The sequence below is a fragment of the Piliocolobus tephrosceles genome, chromosome 15 (genome assembly GCF_002776525.5).
Source record: "Piliocolobus tephrosceles isolate RC106 chromosome 15, ASM277652v3, whole genome shotgun sequence".
In the NCBI taxonomy this organism is placed as follows: domain Eukaryota; kingdom Metazoa; phylum Chordata; class Mammalia; order Primates; family Cercopithecidae; genus Piliocolobus; species Piliocolobus tephrosceles.
Window position 1 is genome coordinate 53,764,790 of NC_045448.1, and position 23,302 is coordinate 53,788,091.

A 23,302-nucleotide genomic window follows, 5' to 3' on the forward strand; every position below is an offset into this window, starting at 1 on the left:
TTGGCTTCCGTGAGTTCAACTTTTTTAGATTTCACTTGTAAGTAAAATCATGTGGTATTTGTCTTTCTGTGCCTGACTTATTTCATTTAATGTAATCACAAATGGCAGGACTTACCTTTGCATGTCTGAATAATATTCCATTGTTATATGACACATTTTGTTTATCCATTTATTGGTCAGCAGACACTTAGGTTATTTCTGTATCTTGACTAGTATAAAGAATGCTGCAATAAAATGGGAATATAGATATTTCTTCAAGATCCTGCTTTTATTTCCTTTAGGTATATACCCCGAATTAAGATTACTAGATCATACGGTAGCTCTGTTTTTAAATTTTTGAGGAACCATAATAGTTTGCCATAATGCTGTACCATTTTACATTCCCGTCAACAGTGTATAAAGGGTTCCCTTTTCTCCACATGCTCGCCAACATTTGCTATCTCTAGTCTTTTTTATAATAAATAGCCCTTTTAACAGATGGAAGGTGATAGCTTATTGTGGTATTGATTTGCATTTCCTTGGTGATTAGTGACATTGAGCACCTGTTGCAATTGTATGTATTCTTTCAAGAAATGACTTTTGGATCCTTTGCCCCAGGTTATTTGTTTTATTTGCTATTGAGTTGTGTGAATTCAAAAGGAATCTTGTTAATGTAACACAGAAACTACTTTAGAAAGAGGAATACTTCCCCATTCCAACCCCTTAGCAAAGGAGACAAGGGACACAATACACGCACGAGAGATTATTTCCTAATTTGCAGACATTTAGAAGAAGCCATATTGAAGAAGACCAGCATGCTTCAGTTCCAGCAGGGCTTCTATACAGGCAGGAGTTATGAACATGACCAGTACAACGACTACATCGGATATGGACTGAATTGTGTTTCCCAAAAATTCATATGTTGAAGCCCTTATTCCTAATGAGATTATATTTATAGAAAGGGCCTTTAAAGGGGTAATGAAGGTTAAATCAGGTCATAAGGGTGAGGCTCTAATTCCAAAGGACTTGTGTCCTTATACAAAGAGGAAGACACCAGGGATGCACACGCAGAAGGAAGGCCATGTGAAGACACAGTGAGAAGGCAGCTATCTACAAGGCAAGGAGAGACAGACCTCAGGAGAAACCGAACTTATCGACACCCTGATCTCAGATTTCCAACCTCCAAAACTGTGAGAAAATAAATTTCTGTTGTTTAAACTACCCAGTTTGTGCTATTTTGTTATGGAGCCCTAACAAACTAATATGACATCAATTTTATTCATCTATTCTCTCTCATATATCCCAGCACAGGCATTCAGGAAAAATTTCAGTATAAAGGAACGAATCCCAATCAGGGGTAGCTACAGAGAGAGAGAAAGAAAACAGCTGGTGTAAACTCTCTATTAAAGATGTTACTTAAGAAACTACAGAGATGTTAAGAATTATCTACATTTAGTGTAAGAAACAATGTATAAGGAAGCAACTTGGCCAATGCAGAAAATAAATGCTATGAAATGTCATAAGATTCAAACATTGATTTGTCCACACACAAAACCAGGACAATGAAAGGTGATTGGCTAAACAAGACCAGAATTGAGAAAACTCCCACCTTGTGGTGCTTTGTCAGTTTATTACATTACAAGGTTGGAATGTAGACGTTAGAACCACAAAATATCATTTTTGTCATTTATTATACATGAGATCACATTTATTTTTATGCAGCAATAATATACATGGATGTATGCATTTCATATGCGTACCTTGTATGTAATCATACGTCTGAGTATTGTTTTTCTCTACTTATCCTTTTGTTGACATTAGAAAGTCCAAAATTAACAAGCTTTTTAAATGTCGTAAAAGGGAAGTCAGCTGAGCCAAGAGCATAGGACTGATAGTGGTCTTCATGATTCTGGTGCTACTTAAAAAAGGTTACTCAAACAAACTTGCTCCTTCCTGGGACTCAGCACTCCATACACTGTCTTACAGTGGACACAGGGTTAGAGTAGCTATTGCGATATTTTCAATCCTACCATAATTTTAGAAACATTGCTAAACTTCAAGTCTGAAGATGCTTAAATGCATTCTAAAGCAACTGTATCAGTCAGGGTTCTCCAGACACACAGAACAAATAGGATATATTTGGCAAATCTCAAATTTGTAGGACAGGCCAGCAGACTGGAATGCAGACAGGATTTTGTATATTATAGTCTTGAGGCAGAATTCCTTTTCGTTTTTTTTAAGGAAACCTTAGCTTTTGCACTTAAAGCTTTCAACTGATTAGCTAAGGCCCACCCACATTATGGAGGATAAGCTCTTTCACTTTTTGTTTTGTTTTTGTTCTCTTTTCAACTTTTATTTTGAGCTCAAGGGGTACATGTGCAAGTTTGTTACAAAGGCAAAATGTGTTTCATGGGGATCTGGGGTACAGATAATTTTGTCACCCAGGTAATCTGCAAAATACCTAATAAATATTATAGTTTCTCAATCCTTACCCATTTCCCACCCTCTACCCTCAAACAGACTCCAGTGTCTATTGTTCCCTTCTTTGTGTCCATTTGTACTCAATATTCAGCTTACACTTACAAGTCAGAACATGCAGTATTTTTCTGTTCCTGCATTAATTTGATTTGGATAAAGGCCTCCAGCTCCATCCATGTTGCTGCAAAGGCCATAACATTTTTTTAAAAGCTGCATAGTATTTCATGGTGTATATGCACCACACTCCCCTTATCCAGTCCATCACTGGTAGGCATCTAGACATGATTCCATGTCTTTGCTGTTGTGAACAGTGTACGTGTACATGTATCTTATGGTAGAATGATTTATATTCCTTTGAGTATATACCCAGTAATGAGATTGCTGGGTCAAACGAATGCTAGTTCTGCTTTTGGCTATTTGAGGAATCACCATACTGCTTTCCACAATGGCTGAACTAATTTACAGTCACACCAACAGCGTACAAGTGTTCCCTTTTCTCTGCAAGTTTGCCAGCATCTTTTCTGACTTTTTATTAATACCCATTCTGACTATCTCATTGTGGTTTTGATTTGCATTTCCCTAATGATAAATCATATTGAGAATTCTTTCATATGTTTGTTGACCACATCCATGTCTTCTTTTGAGAAGTGTTCACATCCTTTGCCCATTTTTAATGGGTTTCTTGCATACTGATTTCTGAGTTTCTTACCCCGAGCTGCAGGGTAAGGGACTTTGGCAGTGTAAATGGCAGAGAGCCTTTCACTTGTCTCTTGGGGCTTGACTTCAGAGAAATTAAGAGTTGCTGCCAATTGGAACAATCAGCCCTGGGATGGGTAGCTTCATTGAGGGCCCAAGCCAGGAGGCCCTTCCTGGTGATGAACAGGGGGATGAGGGGCTTACAGGGAAGACAGAATGGCCTCTTCTCCCTAGGACAGTTGTGGCATGCTGGGGGTATGAGTAGAGCACTTAGGGTCTTTGTTCCTTCTCCAGTCCAAAGGTAGCTAGGGCAACTACCTCTGTAGTTGCAATGGCAGAGGGACTTTCAGTTACCTCTGGGAGCCTCACGCTGGAGAAAGAGCCACTGACAATGGAAATGTTCATCCAGGGGTGGGGCAGCTCTGCGGGCGGGGCAGGGCTGCTTGGTGAAGAATAGGAGGTAGAGGCTCACAGGGAAGAGAGACTGAGAGGCTGGGCTCCTCTCTCTATCATGACTGTGTCATGCTCAAGGTGCCAGCAAAACATCCAGGCTCTTTGTTCTGTCTCCATTCCAAGGACAGCAAGTGGTACTTCTGCAGTTCCAGTGGCAATAGGGCTTTGGGTTGTCTCCGGGATTTCTGTAAGAATTAAAGAACGAGGAAAGAAACAAGAAAGGCAGCTCACCAGTCAAGACAGGTTTATTTTAGAGAAAACAAACCTGAGAGGAGCTTCTGTACAAGTTAGGTCAGAAGCACACTCTCTTACAGACTAAGAGTTTTTAAAGATTCAGGGTGGGAGAGTTTATCAGAGACTTCGACTGCTTCTGTGTCTTTTTGTTGTACTTATCTGGGAGGGAGAATTGTGTGTCTATTTCCAAACATCTTTCTGTAACTGCAGGCATACCCCCCAAGTCTACTTTTAGCTTCCCTATCTTAGTGCACCTGAAGAGAAAGGAATGTGCTTATTAAGGCCCACTGTTTTACTGGGGCCCATTGTATGAGGGTAAATTTTGGCAGTTACCCAAGGAATTTTCCCCCCACCCTCTCCATGCCCGAGCTGTCTTATCTATGTTTTACTGTCTGCTCTTTCTGGCTGCTCGTAGATAGAAGAGAAGTGATTTCCTTGAAATGCATGAGGGTAGAAAGAGAGTTGGAACTTAAAGTGGTGGTGTTTGTCCAAGATGATGGTGCCTCTGCTCTGTCAATTTCCTCCCCAGAGAAACACAGAGCCACCACTGACTGATGTGCTCAGGTGGGATAGGGTGGCTGTGTTGGAAGTCCAGCTAGGGAGGCCCTGCCCAGTGAGGAGTAGCAGGGACAGGGACCTGCATGGGAAAGCCTGGCCACTTTTCTGTAAGGCAGCTGCACTACGCTGGAGACCCACAATGGTCCTTAAATTCTTAACTCTCTCCCAAGCCTGAGGACAGTAGGAGCAGAGACTGCAGCAGCAAAAATGATGGGTCTGTCTGTTACCTCTGGGAGCTCCAGCCCAGAGAAATGCAGAGCTGCTACCTGCCTGAGTGCTCAGGCAGGGTTGGGGTGGCTGTGCTGAGGTCCCAGGAGTGCAGGATTTGCCTAGTGAGGTGTAGCAGAGGCAAGTCGGTTCACTCCTCAGCAGTCTGGATGCAGTCCCTATCCTCAGGGATGTGAGAGAGCCTAGCCTCCCTTGTTGGTGGAGCTACTGCTGCTGGTGGAGCTACTGCTGCTGGTGGAGTGTTCAGGGGTCCAAGGCCCTTCGGACTCTCATGTGCCTGAGCTACGGCTCTGCCCAAAACCCACACAGCTCTCCGTGTCAGTCAAGAGGTCCCAGGGGGATGAGGTCAGGGGGATCTCCTCTGCCCCAGGTAGCAAAGGTCTGTCGCAGAAATGTGGGCCCCTGGGGACTCTCACTTACCATTTCCCCATAGTGGGGAGCCTCCCTTGACTCAGCAGCAATCCCAGGTGGGTGGCTTCCTGTCTTGCTCTTCTCTGTTCCCCATGGACCTTGTTGCTTCCTTGATGAATCCCAATGTTTCCTCCTGAACCACCTAGTTGAAGAGCTAGTGTCCACTGGCTGCTCTACCTCCTCTCTGTGAGAGTGGTGCTCACTAGCTGCTTCTAGTCAGCCACATTGGTACTCACTCTCCTCTTTTACTTAAAGTCAACTGATTCTACATGTTAATCACATGTACAAAATATTTTCCCACAACATCTAGACCAGTGACTGACCAGACAACTGGGCACTATAAACAAGTAAACACAGAAAATTTAACCATTACAGCAAACAAAAGAATGAACTCTACCCCATGGAGGGTAGAGTTGCCAAGCTAATACCTACCCATGAAACCCTTAAATTTTTAACAAGTCATTGTGCAAATGTAATAGTAACCTTATCATCTGTGTCTATTATTCTATGAATATAGAGTGCAGGTAGATGAGGCTTTACAAAAATGTCTGTCATTATGAATACATTGGTATTCTCAAACACCACCATCTTCGGATGGACCAAGACTGTAAGTGATCAAAGCACAGTAGTTCTTCGGATTAATGGATCTGAATAATTTCCCTTGCAGTTTACTTAAAATACTTTATTGTTAATTAGGATAAAGAATGAAACTGCCTGCTAAACTCTGCTAAGAAATGTATGACCCTTTAAAAGGCATGTATGCATTTTTCACTAGGTTAAGTCAAACCATGGTAGCATTTCAGCTTACTTAAAATACAATCGGACACAGCTCTATGTCCTTATATCTACAGGTCTAAATACCATATCCTTTGCCTATCAGTTTATATACCTTATATGATATTTGTCTCCTAATCAATTACTTTAAAAGGAGAAATAGTCTAATCTGATAATTTCAAGGATTTAAATATACTGATTCCACTCCTGATGAGTATGCTGCATGATCATTTGAGTTTCTCTTTAACTCAGTTTATTGCCCCTAGACTAACTGTTTTATCTTTATCTGCATCCGGTTGAATTTTTGACCAAATGCAGTGGCTCACGCCTGTAATCCCACCACTTTAGGAGGCTGAGGCTGGCAGATTACCTGAGGTCAGGAGTTCCAGACCAACCTGACCAACATGGAGAAACCCTGTCTCTACTAAAAATATAAAATTAGCCTGGAGTGGTAGCGCATGCCTGTAATCCCAGCTACTCTGGAGGCTGAGGCAGGAGAATCGCTTGAACCTGGGAGGCACAGGTTGTGGTGAGTAGAGATTGTGCCATTGCACTCCAGCCTGGGCAACAAGAGTGAAACTCCATTTTAAAAAAAAAGAAAAAAGAAATTTTCAGTTATCATCTGAAAACAATGAAGAAAGTAAGACTTTTGTGATCAGTTTGCCCTGTTTTCCCAAATTTGATCTACAGCATTTTCCATTGTTTTGAAATTATTTAGTACCTTATCCTTAGTCCTCCAATTAAAAAAGGTAAGCAGTGATCAACTTCAGTTTATTACTGATCCATTGATAACATCTTGTCAACTGAGGAGACTGTCATCTTATCACTTCATTCTATTATATGTCTATAATGAGTTGTTATGTCTTCCAAAAAGATATGTTTAAGTCCTAAATTTTGGTACCTGTGAATGTAATCTTATTTGGAAAGAGGGTCTTTGCAAATGTAATTAAGATGAGGACATATTAGACTAGATTGGAACTTAAGTCTAATAACTGACATAAGGAAAAGGAGATTTGGCAACACATAGACACACACACAGGGAAGAAAGGAAGATAGAGACAGAGATGATGCAACTACAAGACAAGGAACACCAAAGATTGCCAGGAGCCATTATAAGCTAAGAAGAAACAAGGAAGGATTCTTCACTGGAGCCTTCAGAGAGAGCATGGTCCTGCTCAACCCTTGATTTTGGACATCTAGCCTGCAGAACCGTGCTGGGATAAATTTCTGTTAGTTTAAGCCACCAAGATTGGGTTAATTTGTTTCAGCAGCCCTAGGAAACAAATATGTCATAAAATATTATTCCACATTCCTATGGATATACAGCTATCCAAGTGATCAGTTCGCCTCCATTTTCTTCAGCCTACAACTGTGTGATGCCCATCATTTCTTCGTAAGTCAATAGCAACATGCTACCACTAACAAAGCTCTTTTCTCTTGCAAAATCTTTTATCTTTAGAGAAACACCATGTAGTGGTTTATTATGTTGTACTGTTGTTGTTGTTGTTGTTATCATTGTTGTTGTTACTATAAATATTAGTGTTATTTTCATTTTACAGGTTGAGACACAGGTCAGGGAGATCACACAACTAATTAGGGGAGAGGAGAGGTTACCCATAGCACCCCAAGAGAGAAATGTACTTAAGACAGAATTCTGTGTGCTGTGACTGAGATTAAGTTTTGAGACTAGCCAGTATATAGAATATGCTCATAAAGTATGTTTAAATAAATTGTACTAGCACCTTCTGATGTCAGATTCTGCCTACAGCTGGACAAGACAGAGGCCATGGCAGGGCTAATCACATTATAGGAATTGCATTCATATCATTTGTGGTCAGATAGTTAGTTCTATGTCTATATGCATAACCTAATAACTTTATAATTTAAAAACATTGATTTTAGGCCACAGTTGTTCACACCAGTAATCCCAGCACTTTGGGAGGCAAAGAGAGAGGACAGCTTGAGGCCAGGAGTTCAAGACCAACCTGGGCAACATAGTAAGACTCTGTCTCTGGGAAAAAATTGAAAATTAGCTGGGCATGGGTGCATGCACCTGTAGTTCCAGCTACTTGGGAGGCTGAAGCGGAAATAACACGTAAGTCCACGAGGTTGAGGCTGCAGTGAATTATGATCATGTCACTGTACTCCAGCCTGGGCGACAGAGCAAGATCCCGTCTCTAACAAAATTGTTTTTTATTTTATTTGGAGTGTCTACACTTTAATTCTTGGGGATATGAGAGGAAAACATGTTCCTTATTCATAAACATGATAACACATACACATTCTGTAAAAAAGCTAACTTGCTTTCTTGGTTTTGCATACTTTAATCACCAGCATTTTGACCTTAATAATCAAGTGGTACCTATCCAGCTGTGGTCTGTATTAATACAACCAAGGGCTTTATTTTTAAAAATCAAGTGTCACTGCAAATGACTGATGAGACACCCCGAAAAACAAAAATATTAAATTTGGAAGATACTGGAGAAGATATTGTCATGTGAGCACAGTTTGGTGTCAAAGAGTTTTCAGTCTTCTGTAAGTCAAGTATTTTCATATATACGTTTATATGCAAACTACAGGATGTAAATATTGGTCCTGAAACCCATCTTCAATTCCTTCCCACACAATGTGACCAAATCTGACCAGGATGGCCGAGAGGGTAGCCTCTATTCTCTTCAGGTGTGCTCTGGTGCCACATGTCCATCCCATGCTACTTAGGTGCTCTTTCATCTCTAAATGGTTTTCCATTTGGGCCTCCATTCTCGTTTTGCCGAGTCCAGGTCCTTGCTTAGACATTTGCTTAGTATATTCACCAATCAAAATTTAAAGTGACTGATTCCTGTATAAAACTTTTTTTTTCCTTCTACCATCAGCAATCACTACATCTGTGGTACCTTCAATTCCCTTTCTAACCAGAACATTCAGCTGCCTGCTCTCTGCAGCAACCCATTGCAGCTGGAATGACGATAAGAAAAGATTTTAAACCCTGTGGAAGATAGTATTGTTTGTTTGCAATTTATCCTTCTTCTCTGACCTTGCCATGGTTTCCCCAACACTAGGCATGGTCATCTGACTTGCTTTGGCCATTGGAATGTGGGCAGAAATGACACATGCCACTTGCTTCCAAGCTGAGGGTTTAAGAGGCCTGGCAAGTTGCACCAGCCCCTTACACTCCTGTACCCACCATGAGAAGAGCATGCCTTAAGGAATCACTGGTTCCAGAATAAGGATGCTTTTAGACCAAATGTAAATACAACCTGCAGCCTAGAGCCAAGCTCAGCCAATCCCAGCTAAGCCCAAATGAGCACAGCAGGATCCATCAGAACCACTAGACCTTTAGACCAGTGAGTGAGAAATAAATGGGAGATGGAGGAAGTAACAGCATTATTACAGCAAAGCCTGAAAAAAAAAAATCCCCTAGGATAAGACTTTCTGAATAGAGATCAAGCTGAAAACAGATCCTCACCGAGAAGTAAAATGAAGAAAATATTCTAGAAAAGTAACAACATTAAAACTACTGAAAGTGGTAGCTCTAGATCACTGTTTAATAACTTCCTTTCTAAATTATTTAGAATCCTATTTTCATTCACCTACAGATACAGATTACCACATGGAAGCTATAAAGCTCCATCTGGTTTCCATCCACAATTTCATCACAAAACACACCAACAAAGAGTGAGCTAATTTTCTACCAGCACTCTGATACACTATGAAAGCGTCAAGGAACTAGAGGTGTCCAAGATAAAATGTGAAGCACAGAGATTAAAGTGCCTTGGCCACATGCAGGGGCACAGCAGTTAACTTTCAGGGATTTTTTTTGTTTTTAACCCACAGTGGTTTTAGATATTGTCTGCTTTTTCACTGACCATCGTCTATTTTATGGTCTTTGATTTTTTGGTTTTTGTTTTGAGAGAATTACCCCTCCCCAGTGGATCTGATGTGTGGGAATGTAAATCGGGGACCCTATCGCCACTTGGCCAACCTAGACAAAACAGATATTCCTTTCCTAGAATGTGAATCATGAGCCATGCGGTACAAACACTGAAAATTGCTGGAGAAAACTAATTTCAGAGCTTAGCCTGGGCAAAACTATACAGACATTGCTGCCACCAAGACCGTCTGGAGCTGCTTCATCCCTGATTGCTCCAAGCCAATGTTCTAATTCTCTAATTCTGTGTGATCACTCCCACCTACTAAGAAACTCCTTTTTATTGTAAATTAGCCAGAACTGATGTCCGTTGCTTACAACCAAAGAACCCTGAGTGGCATCAGAAGAAAACATGAGAAGAGCTTTAAGGCATGTAGAAGAGAAAACAGGAGAAATGAAAGGAGTGTAATACCTCCTCGAGCTTGGTGTTCACTAAGACTAGATCAAAAATTGAAGCATCACTGAAAGTGATCAGTCCATGGGAAGATAAGTATTATCACTCTTGAGAAGTTACAGTTGTCCAAACTCTCCTTGTAGAAAAAGAAGTCAGTGAATATATGTAAATATTATGTAGTTATTTGTATTTTAGAATACAAAAGCCTTTAAATACATATTATATTCATCAGCTCATCATTTGAACAGAACCTAATTAAGTCAAACATTTGTCTTGTGGACCACAGACCACAACTCCAGGTCTTTTCCTAGGACCCGCAATGGCCATTTCAGGTTGGGTCCTGGTAACCCAGGGACCTTCCCAGTGTGGAAAGTTGCACTACCAGCAAGTCCATGAGCCAACTGGACCTTCTGAGGATGCAAGAGAGACAATTGTCTTCTCCACAATTGGTTTATATCCTTTTAAAACTCTGCAGTAAAGTTTTGTAAGTTATAGTTAGTTTTTCCTGTATTTCAATATATCATTCAATCATATTTAAGAATTTTAGTTATATCATGCTAAACTTTGTATTTTTCTCAAAAAATATTTAATTTCAAATTTCCTAAATCTAGAATATTCCTTCTCTTCATTTTATCAACCCAGGTAGTTTCTCTGTTGTAATCCTTAATTTCTTTGCATTATAGAGACATTACAACAAAGCACTCTAAGAAGCCAAACCTGTCCTACCATCTACAACAACCCCTAGTATATGAGAGAGATCATTGTGCCCAGCGGAAATGAGCCACAGTCTGCCTGGTATTCAAATGTGCTGCCGTCCCTCCAAACTGGCTCCCTTGTCATCAATCTCCACCTGCACAAACACTGTAAGCGCATCCTTAATTTTCTTGACTAACTTATCAGCAGCCCCATTAATATTCTAAATTATCCTATCTGGAAGACAAATTGCTTTACCATTTGTCTTCTTTAACTATTTTCTAGTCACAAAACCTGGTCTCTAGCTTCCTGCTATCAAGTTTTAGGGTATAATCTTTTTTTTTCACTTTTCCTCCAAAACTGTGCTCTCCCAAATTTTCAAGGCAAATGATCACATGAAATCTGTACCTTTTGGCCCCTGTGAGCCTATTTATTTTCTCAACAAGTATTTTTAGAGCTCCTACTACATGCCAGGAAATCTAAGAGATCCCCAAAATACAAAGTAAACAAAATCTTTGCCCTTGTAGGGCTTGCAATTCCAATAAATAGAGACTGACATTAAACAATTCATTAAGTCAATGACATGGTGATAAGTGCTTAGAGAAATAAGCAGGTGACATGGTGACATGGTGATAAGTGCTTAGAGAAATAATGCAGGGTAGAAAGACAGAGAATGCTGAACAAAGGGGAGATTGCAATTTTAAAAGGAATAGTCATCGAATGCTTCATTGAGAAAGTGACATTTTTGCCAAGTTCTGAAAAGGGTGAGGCAATCACCCACATAGTTTTATGGGGGAAGAACTTTTCCAGCAAATAGCACAAAATGTGCTAGAGCCCCAAAGTAGAAATATGCAGTTGTGTCAGCCAAGACTGCACCCCAATTTGTTTGCTAGTACTATTTCCTCCTTTTCATTCTGTACCTCCGTCTGTCTAAAATCAGCTCTAATAAGAAAATCTCATTACACATCCTATTCCAATGTCCATCTCTTCTGCTAGGTCACCCCATCTTCACGAAGCTGGTGAATCCCAACCATACACATTAACTACTGTATTAGTCCATTCTCACACTGAAGACATATTGGAGACTGGGTAATTTATAAAGGAAAAATGTTTAATTGGCTCACAGTTCCACATAGCTGGAGAGGCTTCACAATCATGGCAGAAGGCAAAGGAGGAGCAAAGTCACGTCTTACATGGTGGTAGGCAATGAGAGTTTGTGCAGGGGAACTCCCATCTATAAACCCATCAGATCTTGTGAGACTTACTCACTATCAGGGGAACAATGTGGGGGAAACTACCCCCCTGATTCAATGATCTCCCACTGAACCTGCCCTTGACACATGGAGATTATTACAATGCAAGGTGAGATTTGGGTGGCGATACAGCCCAACTGTATCAACTACAGATACTTCCCCCACCCTTGAGTTACACATCTACTTCTTAGAGCCTAATATAGTGTGGATCTGTGTCCCGGGCCAACTCTTATGTCAAATTGTAATCCCCCATGTTGGAGGTGGGACCTGGTGGGAGGTGACTAGATCATGGAGGCAGATTTCTCATTATGGTTTAGTACCATCCCCTTGGTGCTGTTCTCATGAGCTCTGGTCATTTAAAAATGGGTAGCACCTCCCTCTCTCTCTTGCTCCTGCTCCAGCTATGTGAAGTGCCAGCTCTCCCTTCACCTTCTGCCAACACTGTAAGTTTCCTGAGACCTCCCCAGAAACCAAGCAGATGCCAGCATCATGCTTTCTATGCAGCCTGTGGAACTGCGAGCCAATTAAATCTCTTTCCTTTATAAATTACCCAGCCTTAGGTATTTCTTTATACCAGTGCAAGAATGGCCTAACACAGAGCCTATTGTCATCCTCAGCTGGATATCTCACAACCACTTCACAAACAAGATGTCCAAAACTGTCATCATCTTTCTTAACAAGCCTGCTTCTCCTCCTGTCCCCACTGTCTCAGTCACCCAAGTTGGAAACTTTTGATATATCCATTGTTCCTTCCACTTCCTTCCATCCTACATCCAGTCTGCTATACAACATTAAGACAATCTTTCTTTTATAAACATGGTACTTATAAATCTTGAGAAAAAGCATGATTCTAATTCACGTGATCTTAGCAAATGTTGTTGGTTTCATTATGCCTGCCAGATATCATGGGAGCAGGTTAGACTCTGCCTCCAATCTGAGTCAGAAAAGGTGACACTGCAGAGATGTAATCAATAAAGCCCTGCCCATATGACTACACCTGTCTCTTCCCAATTAAATGAAAACACACACACCACCACCTCTACCACCATAACTCATCCATTACAAACACTTTGTCTTTAATAATAACATCTTTGCATGGGTTCTTATCTCATAAGATTTATGAAGTACAATACCAATAACTTAGGCTATAAAATTTAAGAAAACCTCAGCCATTCACAGATTTTCAAGAACCCATTTAGACTTCCAGCATTGCTAAATCTAAAAACTCAGTTTACATAGATCATATATAACAGATTAGGGGAAAATGTATATTTGCCTTGTCAATAACCTAATCACAGGGGTTATAACTCATGTGACACCTCAGTAAAAGCAATGCTTTATACGATCTCTCCTTTGACATTACAGAGGCCTATTATGAGAAGTAAAGAATGAGTTATGGACATTTCTTCATAATGGAAAGAACCCAAAGGAAAAGGGAAAAGAAAGTATGAACCTCTTCATCAGCATTCCTCCTGATTCAGTTTGAATTTGGGTCATTCCCACTATTTGAACAATATAGATCATCATCAGGAACATGGACCATGATTGGACTGACTTGGCCTAAATTCTATCTTTACCACTTACCAATTTTGGGATGGGAAATTTCCCCGTTAGGATCCTATGTTGGACTGGATGTATGATTTATAGACACTTTGGCAAAAATGTGGAATTTCTTTCAAGACCTAATGTTGAATTAACAATAAAAGTCTCACTTTAATTTCCAGGTCACCCTCTATAACTTTTAAAGCAATTGTCTGTACATAGTCTTATTTAATCATCATAAACACTCCATGAAACATGAAAAACAAATATCAGGGCCAGAATATGAGAAACAGGGAGGTAACTGAGAATTTGCTTACATAAAAACCAAAGTACCCTTGCTTAGATGTTCTCTAGAGTCATAAAATAGTCTTATTTTACAGATAAAAATCCTGAGATTTAGGGAAGTTAAAAGGTGTGCCACATTCGCACAGTGTATTATTATAATCCTGATTAACAAATGAAGAAACTGAGGCATGAAAAGGTAGAAAGAGTACTTAATGGCAAAGGCAGACATGGAGTCCTTAACTCTAAGTGTTGAACTTTTTCCATTTCTACATGCTACCTTTAAGCCAAAGTTTCAACTGCCCAGGTGAGAGCAACCAGAGTGGCCTAAAACTCCTCTAGCCTGTCATAGAAATTTGATTTTCTTCCATAAAGCAGTTACTTAGGAAAGTGTTATTTAAAAACATCACCCAGCTACAAATGAAAACCTTCCCAACAGGGACAAAATGGAACATCTGCCTTCCTGTTGCTTAACAGAATACTGCAGAGCTGCTCTCTGCTTGGATAAATGCTATTTGGGTTTTCTTGATTTCTGAATGAGTTCTTAGTGTCGCTCTCTTGAGCTCTCTCTCTCTCGGTATTGTCATTGTCTTCTTGCCCAGAATTTTATGTGTAATCGTCTGTTCCACCATTGGCTTTTCTGAAACCAATCTTCCTTGTCTTTTGTAATTATGTAAAGCTGTTCTCTTTGCAGGCCACACACTGTAGATATCTAAAACCTGGAGAGAAAACACCCTAATTGTAATTATAATGGATTTCAAATTCCTATTATTCACGTTGGAGAGAAAACATGCAGTGAGGTTTCACTACTCGTTTTCTGTAAAACTCAGGAAAAAATAGAACAAACTTATTTTTGTTAGAGCGTAGTCTTTAAAAAAAAAAATCTTAATTACTTCTATGGAATTAAAAAAAAAAAAAAAACCATTCTATTTTTGTGTCTACCTATCTGAGTTAAAGAAAATTGAGGTCTTTTAGTCGGACCACACAAATATAAGTATAACCAACCACAGCTATACCCAAAATCAACCAATTGACCTCATTCCCCTGGGTCAGACCAAACTTCAAAACCAGCAATCATTCTGAAATTCTGAACCCCAGGAGTAGCAGGACTACTAACTGTTGATTATTATGCAGATCTTGCACTAATCTAATTAAGTAAAATGGAAATCCAATTTCAAGCATTGTTGTACATATTTGCATATGACACAAGTAGTCCAAAATTTGTCTGAAGTTAAATGAAGCACATGTGCAGCCCCCTTCTCAATTTGAATTAGGCTTTTCCACACAGTACCACTTTAAAATATTGCATTCTCAACCTCTGCAAGCCACTCATGGCCCAAATGCCATTGTTAATAACTGCTTGTGTTAGTGCTGCCGTCTCTCCTAGTAAGCATTAGCAACAAGGAGTGGGCACAATTCAAGCCTGTTCTTCTGAAAGGATCTTCTGGGAATGTCTCAGGAAAAGGAGAAACAAATACATGTGCTATTTGCTGCCAAGTCAGCTCCTCTTAGACATTAGAAGGATGGATGTGGGCAGTAGAGGATTTAAAAAAAAATACTCATAACTTACATACCAAAAACATTCTAATCTGAATTGAACCCTCAAAAATATAAGACATTTTTTCTTTGAAAAGAAAGGGATGTATTAAAAATGGAACAACAACAAGAAGCCTGAGAGAGCCAGCCTCAGAATATCCTTGTCCCCTGAAAATTCTCAGAAGAATTGCCAACGAGTTGTCAATCATTCCAGGGCAATGGAAGACTCAGTGCCGGTGTAGTCAGTACCCTGTCTCCTCCATCTGATGCTTTAGCCCAATGTGAACCCAGACAGGACAGGTGGGAAAGCAAGTCCCCACCGCGGCACCAGGTTTTCTCAGACTCCTGATTCAGCGTCCCTTCTATTCCTCCCAATTTGATGCTAAAAATGTTCTTGTTAAAGAGCATGTGTCTAGAACAGAGTGGGAAAGTGTTGCACTCATATTCTATCTGTACATACTTTGTGATTTGGCAATAGCATCTAACAAAACAAAATAAAGTATAAGAGTGAATTAAATGTGTAAGGAGAGAGAATAATGGGAGCAGACACAATAAACAGCAAGCATTTATAAAGAGCTACCATGCCAGGAAAAAAATTGATTGCTTTTATACTAGAAGAGAATTCCAAATGAAGGACTGGAGATACACATTAGCATTTGAGGTTAAGCATTTGACACAGTACCTCAAATGGTAATGAATTAATCCAGAGGAACTATGGGATAAGAACCAGTAGCCAGGCTTAGCAGACACTTGACTCTGATTTCAGCACTGGTCAAGGCGCACGGTTTACAAATGAATGACGTGATCTCTTTGCCCTTGAATAATTCACTTCCAGTGGACCAGAATAGTCAGGAAACCCGAAAGACTCAGATGATCCCTTTGCCTCAGGGTCAAAATCTAGATTTCAAAGATTGGTAAAAGCTCAAAAATTCTCCTGTAAAGTGTCTTTTTTACCTTCTCTCTTGCTTATAAATCAAGTTAACTTGCAAATATCAGATATTGAGAGACCTCCTGTGGAGAAATCTTTACCAGATCACCCATTACCATAGACTTGACTTGGGGCTTAGGCATTTTAATACAATTGACCATTAATTTTGGGACACAATAGTTCAACCTTCTAGCAAATATTTTTGAAGAAATCAGCTAAAAATATAGAAATAATTTTTAAAAATCCAAACTAATTCCACCCTTCTTTTTAATATATGTGTAGCTGTCTCTAGGATATTTTTCTCCCTGCCCATAAAATAAGTGTAGCATGATACAGACCTGCCTTACTTACCTCACAAAGTTTGAAAGGCTCAAATAATTATAATTTGTGAAAGATATTTGTAAGCAGTAAGATACCATGTTAACGTCAGCATCCATCATTATGTTCACGGAAGCCAAGGTTGCTGAACTACTGGATGCAGTTCTAATTTACAGGCCCACAGGGAGGATGTATGTGAGAAAGAACTACAGAAAGCTCAAATAAAAAGAATTCTCTGCATCACACACTCAGCAGACCAATGGCACAAGACAGCACAGTGGACAAAAATCAAGACCACTGGGATGATGTCCTACCTCCACAATCAGAAGTGCCATTTGGAGAGAGGCAAATGGTGTATGGTTCATGCCTCACTGAACATCTCTCAGTGTGTTTTGAGTTCTGCCCATGATAAACCTGCTACATGTAAAAGATATAATTTTCCTCAAATAGTCCACGATATTCAGCTTCAGAATGTGGATTTTTGCCATGACATCAAAAGCAACCATGGGAGATTTCGTGGGCTTAAATAAATGAATGTTCACTGTTTAGGATGTTGAGTAAATCATTTCAGATCCTTTTGAAAAGGCTCATTTCCAATACAGGGTTTTTTCAACTCAAAATTCTATAGTCTATAATGTCCTGTTTGCTGTAATCCTTTGTACTGACCAACTGAATGCATTTGTGCTTGTTCGGAAGAATTCAGCAGCTCATTATGCCATCAGAGTGGCTAAAGGAATATAAATGAATCCTTAGCACTTTTTAACCCTTGGTAGTCCATCAGAAATTAGAAACTTAGGGCTGGGAGCAGTGACTCATGCCTGTAATCCCAGTACTTTGGGAGGTTTAAGCAGAAGAATCGTTTAAGGTCAGGAGTTTTAAGACCAGCCTGGGCAATATAGAAAAATGCTGTCTTTAAAGAAAAATTTAAAAATTAGCCAGGCATGATGGGGCACACCTATAGCCCAGCTACTTAGAAGGCTGAGGCCAGAGGATCACTTGAACCTGGGAGTTCAAGGCTGCAGTGACATATGATCATGCCACAGCACTTCAGTCTGGGTGACAGAGAGAGGCCTGTCTCCAAAAAAAAAAAAGAAAGAAAGAAAAGAAATGAAAACTACATTAGAAACATAAACATAAAATTAGAAACAAACAGAACTATAATGCAGAACTTTCTTGCATAACCTGAGACGGGCATAAAATATTTTTACTATGTCAACAAATAATGTTGAGCAACTATGTAACACGCAGGGTTCAAGGCAAGAAACAAAAAATACTCAGCATTTCAATAAGAAGGAAATCTAATAAGGATTTAGGTATTCTCTAAATCAGTGAAAAAGGTAAATTCAGGGAGTTGCCACTGATTGGATTTTTTGGGTCAAAGTCACACCCCCCCTTGGCTGTGCTCCAAAGGTTACTGAACTACAGCTGTGATCACCTGTTGTCCCACACCCACAAGCTGGTGGCCAGAGATTGGAATTTGGCACCAGGATATGGAAAATACTTTCATTCTTAGGGGTTGACTTGCAGCGGACATTCTTGAGGAAAGCTGTCCTCCACCTGCCTTCCAATCTCATGCATATACATCCTACTGGCCCAACATAAATCATATCATCACCCAAGCTTAAAAGCAGTTTGAGAAATGTAGTCTTTAGCCTCCCAGCCCTTTTATGGGGATAAAAAGAAGGTAGAAGTGAATGTTGAGTGTAATCAACTATATTTAGCCTAGCATGTTATATGCAAAGCAGTATTCTAAGCATTTTGGAAGATTAAAAGATAGATAAGACAGGAAGTTTTCTTTTAGGGAGCATTTATTCTAAGAAGACAAGAGATATATGTGAAGAGTCAAACATCAACAAAAGAGAATTATTAGTATTCAACACAACATAAAAGTAGTTATGAGACTGAATATAAAGTTTCATGGATATGTCAAGTAGTAAGAAAGTTAGTTGGCTTTGTGCAAGGTAAGACACAAACTATTGGATTCTCTTTATTAACTCCTAAATCTTTTCAGTATATAAAGGATTGAGTGGATATTTAAAACTCCTCTAGGGTCAAGGCAGACTCACAACTTCAACTATTGATAGCACTACCTAACTCTCAAACTAGGTGCAAGTTTCAGCAGCAATTGATTGTACAGGTACATTCTGTGATGAAGAATAAGAGAGTGGTCTCAAAGGGAGGAGGCAAGATAAAACATCTAACACAGGCCTTGGGAGACAGAAACCACAGAAATATAAGGCACTGACACCAAGCCCATTGACCAGGGTAGGCAACAGCTAGAGGGCCCATAAGCTAAGGCCCTGTGAGCCTATAAAGTCCAAATATTTACCGAGGCTTTGCTTCTATATGGAAAATCACAGAGATGTTTTCCAGTTGGTGATTTTCTTGGTTCTAGTTTGATTCTGTGCTTTGTTCAAGATGTCTATGGGCAGAGGTTCCCTAGTGGCCTGTCTGCAAAGGTACTCAAGTCCACCCATAATTAAGTCTTAGCAGGTGGCACATATGAAATAGGTAATGAAGAGATTGAAAAGAGGAATGATACTATAAGCAGGAGGCTATGGCTGTCATGCCACAGCTTATTGTAAGCTTTAAGTGACATGTGACAATTCCATCATCTGTGTAAACAAAATTACATTATTTGGAGCACCATAAAATTTCCTCTAGTTCTAAGCAGCCATTCCTTGGTTGGAAGAAATCATCACAATTTCTGAATCAATATACTGTAGTATGTATATTTCTATTTCAGAACCACACATATTAGAAGAAAAATTTTGACCTGTAGGCAAATCTTGGTTTTCAGAATTTCTTTCTTCCAGAATTTCATTCCTTTTAAATCTTGGCCCACTTTTTAAAAATCAACTGGTATTAACAAATAAGAAATAAAGCATCCAGGATAACCCCATCAATGCTTTTGATTGTATGACAAATTAACTTTGAAGCAAAACCAATATAAATAAAAGATCTTGAAAGGAGCTTGACTAATTTGGCGCATCTAAGTACAATTCAATTTCACAAATGTTTTCTGAGTTCCTGCAGTGCACCAAGCAATGGGGACACAGAGACGTGCAACACACAGCTCCAACCTTTAAAGAGACCACTTCTGTAGGTGGTCACTTTTTTTTTTTTTTTTTTTGCAAAAAAAAAAAAAAAACAGGAAATTACATTTTGGTGACATGCGTGCTATATCGGGCAAATGTGGTCTATACTTGAAGAGAGCATTCTAAATGTAGTGGATTCTTCCCAAAAGGAGAGAAGGCAATAACACATTGAGGAGTTGCAACAGACTGTGCTTCCCTGGAAACTCGTTCTGAGGTGGCCATATATTAAATAGATGGCCTGCTGAGAAATGCTCTTGGATCAACACTAAGACAGTGAAGGAAACAGAACTGGGAAAAAGGTAAAGTTGAAGTGTGAGACAATTGTAAGAGACACCTCAGTTTATCGCAGAAGGAACTCTGAAGCTAAGGGGTCCTTCAGAGATGCCCTGTATTGAGGCAAGGGGACCAAGCCTTGGTTACCCTGACATCTATCAGTCACCGGACGGAGACATCCCCAAAGGAGGGGGCAATCATCTGGTGAGGCAATCCCTCCAGCAGAGGGCAATTCCTGTGGAGGAACTCATTTGTAAGCTTCTACCAGTCAACACTCACAGAAGCTGGGGGAATAAGTGTCTTCAGGCAATAGACCACAGCATTCACCACAGGTATGAAAGCCCACTTCCAACACGGCATTTGTTGGGCTCATGAACAGGTCTCTCTATTTCTCCATGATAAGCTTGGCAGCTAAATAAGCCACAATGTTGGCAAAAGTCCTGGATCCTCCATTAACAGAGCATTTATTTGGGCCCCACATCTCCAAGAGCTAACCTCATTTCCACACTTCAGGCCTTTCTACCAAATGGATGCTTTGGCCTGATGACAATTTCAGAAAGGAGACTGGTCCAAGAGATTTACCATCCCTGAAGTGAAAACAGCTCCTCCAAATGTGAAAGATCTGTCACTATTATGGACTTTATCAGAAAATTAGTAACAATAATGAGAAAATAATGTGACTAATTTTGAAGATAAATATACCAAAAATTTTATATCCAAAGCAGTGCTATTCTGTTCAAAGTGGTCAGTTTTTGACAATTTATATGTGATATTGTTTTGGAAACTGCTCTTTGGGAACTAATTTCAAAGTCAATGACACATTTATGGAAGACATATGATAATGTGGTGGAGAGAATTTAGGGCCTAGGTAAAAATGGGTTTGAATTCTCACCTTTACCACATATTAGCTATTTTTCCCTTGGCCAAATTATTTAACCTTTCTGTCTTTTCTTAAATCCTATAAAATTGAAATAACTACTGGATGGGCCTATTGTGAGAATTAAATAAGCATGCATATATAAGATTCTGAAACATAATAGATGCCCAGAAAAGGTTAATTTTTTACTATTTTATTCCTCATTTCCTTTTCTTTTCTTAGTCAATAAGAAGTATCAAAAAAAGGTAACATACCTTAAGCATGAGGTTTGTCCTTTTTAAAAATATTTTTTACTTTGGAAAGTTCTACATTTATAAAACTATTGCAAAAGCAGTACAGAGAATTTCCATATAACTCATACCTAATTTCCTCTATCATTAATATCTTACATTTGTATGATGTATTTGTTACATTAATGAACCACTGTTATTGACTAAAGTCCATAGTTTATTCAGATTTTCTCATTTTTCTTCAACATCCTTTTTATGTTTCAAGTTTTTTTAAATAGCCAAACATCATTTGAAGTAAAATGTAGTAAATAAGGCAAATGACAGAACTTATTTTTTAAAAGGAGTTATCAACATAAATGAGGAAGTCCTGTATCGTTTATAAACTGACCTTTACAATCATGTCTAAAGGAGGCTTCCAAAAATGTTTCCAGCCTCAGCAGCATCTCTGGGATTGAAGTTGACTTCCAAGCTAACAATCCTAGGGAACAGCATGTGTCAGGTATACAGGATTGCTTTGCAAACAAGCTTAGCATGTTAGATTCTAAGCAACCTTTGCAATCATTCTCACCATCACCCCCTACTAATATAAATACCCTTTCAAATCCAAGCAAAAATTGCACTTGCGACAAAAAAAGTCACCAAAACTTATTTTAGGAGACTAAAATCCCAAGAAGTATCTTTATTTGGACTTGTGATATAAACCTTGATATTTCACAGATAGAATACCTCAGGGAAGGTCATTTCTACTCTATAGTAAATGTATTCATTTTATTTTTAATAAAATAAGTTTATTAAAAATATAGCCTAAAACTTAATCATAGTGATGGTTACATCCTGAGAGACTTATTCATGAGTATTTGGTTTGAGGTTATAGTAGCCTATGAGTTTCACTGGAACTTTGGGGAGTTGTTTTGACTTAATAACACATCCCTCATGCTGGAACCATGTTTTGAAAACCATTCTCACAGGTCTTCATTTGGCCTTTGCATACTTAATGTGGCCTCAATATAGAATATGCATGCTATTGGCCTAGGGAAGAAGTATTCAAATCACTCAAGCATGTTATAGCTAAGGATTAACAAAATCTCCCTCTATGCTCCAGAGTAATTAAAATATGCAGTTGTGGACAGAGCTGAGAATTGGGAATGCACCTGAAATTTTATGAAGACTCATTAACACTCAAAGATAATCCTGAGCAAAACATACTTCTGTGTTTATTCCCTTGATTTCTGCATGAAAACAGGAATGTTTGCTTGTCCCATGCAAAAGCGAATGTGTAGGACTTCCGCCTCTTACTTTTATAGTCAAGAATGCATAACTTCTTTGGGATAGACACTGCCTTCAAATGACAACTTCTGTGCTTCCATGTTCTAGAAATACAATACCCCTCAGACTACAGAGCTATTAAAATCTGCTAGCAAACCTCAGGGAAGCAGAAAACATACTACCTCTCTTGCTTTATTTTAAACAGAGTTTAAATGATAATTCTGAATGCTTTTGTGAGAGGAAAAATCTCCCAGCACCTACACTCAAGCCTCTTATGTTGCCTTCTATGACATGGTGCAAACAAGGCTAATGCCATGTCTACAACATGCACGTTACATTGTTTTCTGACCACAACTTCATGTTCAACCCAGATCACATAGCACAGGGGTCCCCAACACCCAGGCTGCAGACTGGTCCCAATCCTTGACCTCTTAGGAACCAGGCTGCATGGCAGAAGATGAGCAGTGGGCAAGCAAGCATTGCCACCTGAGCTCCCCTTCCTGTCACATCAGTGGCAGCATCAGAGTCTCATAGGAGTAGGAACCCTATTGTGAACTGCACATGCGAGGGTTGCATGCTCCTTATGAGAATCTAATGCCTGAGGGTCTGAGGTGGAAAAGTTTCACCTGGGTCCCTGGTGCCAAAAAGGTTGGGGATTGCTAATATAAGCAGATGTGTTGATGTAGCCAACACTTATTTGAAGGAAAGAGAGGTGAGACACTGTTGTCTCTCTTAACCTTCAGGCTCTGATCATTTCTTTCCAGCTCGTTTCAAGAATTATATATCCAATAAGGGAAGACAGAGTAGTTAAAGAAACATCACAGAGAAAAGAAGATGTAAATGGACAGATGCTATTAATAAAGAAAACCACTG